Raw genomic sequence first — 4432 nt, forward strand, 5'->3', positions numbered from 1 at the left:
GTGATAGAACTAAGACCAAAACGTGTCCAAAACACGATTCTAGCTGTAAAAGCTTAGTAAAAAGTATTGGTTACCACACATGCACCTCCAAGCCTGCGAAGACAGCTCCTCAATCGGAGATGTGTAGCTCCCGGAGCTACTGAGGGGTGTTGTACCACCCTAAACCAAGAAGGGAAAGAGATGATGATGCTCTTACCCCTGTACCGCTTCCTTGATTGATTCTTATTGCCTCTTACTTGCCTCCTTATCTCTCACACGAACCGGAGCTTTGATACCATAAAGAGAATGTGGGGGAGAGAGAGAGCTTGAGTTCCGTGCAAGCAAACACACACACACACACACACAAGAGTGCAAGACACAACAGAGAGATGGATGGCTAAATTTTCTTCCATCTTCTTCTCTTCTCTACAACCATATAACTAAAAGATAAGAGTACATACATAAAGGGAAAGTACTCTCCTACAATAACATACAAAGTGGTTGGTCTATAGTGTGAACACGACTATATGAGTTGGCGCTATAAGCCAATGGCATAAGTGCAAAAGCTATCACCCAGGCGGGTCATCAATGTCCGCCACATAGCACTAGTTGAGCTTGATATATCAATACAAAGGGCTATATGGAATGTTGTGGTTGGTACTGAGAAACGTCTTGGATCCTCTGATGAACGTGATAAACAAGACACAGACATAGACTCAGTTTCACATGGTGTATTATCACAGCATAACACACCTCCTACGCAAGAACAAACAAAGCGGGATGGAAGAGATGTGTAAGCACATGTGTTGCTTGCTGTGTTAGTTAAGAGGAGCATCATTCCTCACATTCAGTCATGTAGGACTGCTAAACATGCTTGGAATAATATACTTGCGGCATTGACCAGGTACATAATGAAGCACATATTGCTTATATACGCAAGTAATTAAAGTCAGAGCATATGGATGAGGGAGACTCCATGGATAATTACCATATAAAAATCAAGGAATTTAAGGAGCAGTTGGCCAATGTTGATGAAATATATCCTGACAGTTCATTAGTGCCTACTGTCTTACTTGAATGTGTTGTCGGACTCATATCAAGGATTTGCTTCTACCATCAGACTCATGATGAAAGGCAATCCTAATGCTTTGAAGTTTGAGGAGTTGGTTTTTGTGCTCTTGCAACAAGAAGAGAAATCCAGGCAAAACAGATCTGTCATGCATACAAGAGATCTAGCTTTTGCCTACTAGTCAACAAAGAGGCAAAGGTAAATCCTTTCCTCATGGTAGTTACAAGCCAAAATCAAAGTCATCGGGCAAGTCTATAGACAAGGAAGGTGACAAGCCAAAGAAAAAGGAAAAATACAACTATTATAGGAAACCTGGTAAACTAAATTAATGAGTGCAAGAAACGGCTGGACAAGGAGAAAAAGAAGGACTCGGGTATGGTTGAGCTGATGTGTCAATACCTAATGTAGAAAACAAAGAATCTACAAACCATGTACATGATAGTTGGGCTTTCATTGTGTAATGTAGTTATGACCTTCGCATAAGGATGTATGCATGGCTATTACACATGTACATGTCGTCTGGTATTTTGATAGCGGTGCTAGTAAGCACATTACTTCTCGTCGTAGTTTGTTCTCATCACTTGAATCTTCTCCATAAGGAAACACTGTAACATGTGCACTCCTCATATCAAAAGGAGTTGGTAAAATATTTTTCACTGTTGTAAATGATGGAACAATCACACTTTAAGATGTATTATATATACTAGGGATTAAGAAGAACTTGTTATCTATCTCTGTCATTACTAAGGTTGGCTTAGTGGTTCAGTTTGTGGATGACATATATATTGTTCATGATCACAGTGACGGCAAGACAATTGTTACTTCTGGTACTTTGTCAAATGGCCTTTACAGGCTAGATGCATTTGAAAGACAAAGACATGATGTATGCACAGTTTCTGCCACAAAGACAATGGGTGATGCTTAGCTATGGCATACAAGCTTTGGTCACTTGAACTTTGGCAGTTTGCTACATTTGCATAAACATGACATGGTGTTTGAGCTGCCACATCTTGAAGCCCCTATCAAACATGTTTGTGAGGGCTGTATTCTTGGAAAAGTGTAGCGGGCATCATTTTCCAAAGATGGTTGTCCAAAAATTACAGGTTATACACAGTGACGTATGTGGTCTTATGAGGACACTATCTATTGGGGGCTACCTCTATTTTGTTACATTCACTGATGATTATTTCAGCTATACCTGGGTATATCCATTGAAACAAAAATCAAAGGTTTTTAAGATTGGTATCGTGTGTACTGATCAAACGGGAAAGTATATGTCTAAGGAGTTTAATGCATACGTGGCTGATCATGGGATAAAACACCAATATATTGTGCCCTATACACCTCAAAAAAACGGTGTAGCTAAATGCAAAAGTAGATCTCCGATGGAGATGGTATGTTGTATGGTTAAAAGTCAAGAGTTACCTCATGGTTTCTGGCTAGAAGTAGTCATGTGTGCAACATATGTTTTGAACAGGTGTCCTACAACAAAGGCTTTGCATAAATTATGCCTTTTGAAGCTTGGAATAGCAAAAAGCCTATTGTGGCTCACTTAGACATTTTTAGTTGTCTTGCTTATGCACTTGTGTCAGAGAAAATGCGTAGTAAGATTGATGATAAGACTATTAAATTTTTATGGGATACATCTCAAAAAGTAAGGGTTATCGTCTCTCATCTTGCTACCAAGCGGATTCTTGTGAGTAGAGATATTGTATTTGTGGAAGATGCAATTCAGCCCTTGCTTTCATGTAAAAAATAGTAAAATGTATGGCCACAAAACATATTCGACACTCTCCTTCCATTGTTTAATGTAGGATGTAGAGCATTTGGGCAGTCAAAGGAATGCCAAAAATCAACCCACACTAGTTACAAATCAGCATGTTTTTCAGTCCATAGATTAGCCTATTGATGAGGCAAATGCGAATGATGCAGTTGGTGAGGAAAGAAGGGAAATTGAGGAGTCAAAAATTATGCCAAAATGGCTAATGCAAACACTACGTGACAGAAAATTGGCCACTCCTTTGCCTAGCAGAACATGTGCATGCTCTCATCATGTATCTCATGTTGATGCAAGTCATGATGTTATTGCTAGTTTATGTAATGAAGGGGAACCTGTCTCCTTTGATGAAGCAAAGGAATCTAAAATTTGGATGAGTGCTATGCAATCTGAGTGTGATTTGATACTAAAAAATGATACATGGGATTTGGTAGACTTGTCTCATGCTAGAAGGCCATTGGTACAAAATGGGTTTACAAGCTTAAACATAAACCTGACGGTAGTGTGTCGAGCGATACAAAGAAAGGCTTGTTATTACAAAGGGCTATGCATAGGAAAAAGGAATTGACTATGGTGAAACCTTTGCACCAACATGTCATATGACTACCATACGGAGTATCATTGCATTAGCAACACATAAAGGTTGGAATGTACGTTAGTTTGGATATCAAAACCACCTTCTTGAATGGAGATTTTCATGAGGAGGTCTATGTATCTTAGCCTCGTGGTTTTGTTCAAAAAATTGAGGAATCAAAAGTATGCAGAATAAAGAAAGCTTTATATGGTCTTAAGGAGGCTCCCAGAACATGGCACAAAAAGATACATGCATGCTTGGTTGCAAAAGTTTTTTACAATAGCCCAAGTAGCAGTATCCTCTATATTAAGAGAACTAAGGATATTTATTGATCATATTTTAGCTTTATAGGCTGATTTAGAGAAGTCTTTTGAGATGTCAGATCTTGGACTATTGCACTATTATTTGGGCATTGAGTTTTTGCAGCGTAATGATTGCATTGAGTTTTGGTAGCGTAATGATTGCATTGTTATGCTGCGAGGAAGTATGTAGATGCATTGTTGAAGAGGTTCAATCTTGAGAGTCGTAAACCTATGACTACACCTATGGAGCCGGGTTGACTAATTCTTGAAGATGCAGATGACCCTTTTAATGCTGGCTTGTATCAAGAAGCTATTGGATACCTTATCTTTTTGTGTAACACCAGGCTTAACATTTAGTACGTGGTCTCAATATTGAGTAGATTTATACATAGCCCAGGTACACAAAGCATTGGCAGTTTGTCAAACGGGTTCTGTTTTACCGAAAGGGCACTACGCACTTTGGATCATTTATCCCAAGGGGGTAAATCACAACTGGATGCATTTACAGACTCAGACTGGGCTAGATGTTATAACACACGAGTGTCCACGAGTGGTTTTTTCTTTCACCTTGATGATTCATGTATATCATGGCTAAGCAAGAAGCACGCCACTGTGGCCACTTCTAGATGTGAAGCTGATTAGCACAAGGCAATGCTTATAGCATAGTTGAGTGTGTTTGTCTTAGATGCCTTATTATTGATTTGGGTCTTGGCGAGTTCTCATCCACTACC

This window comes from Cibotium barometz, chromosome 11 (assembly GCF_041138505.1).
Source record: "Cibotium barometz isolate CiBa-2024 chromosome 11, ASM4113850v1, whole genome shotgun sequence".
Taxonomy (NCBI): Eukaryota; Viridiplantae; Streptophyta; class Polypodiopsida; order Cyatheales; family Cibotiaceae; genus Cibotium; species Cibotium barometz.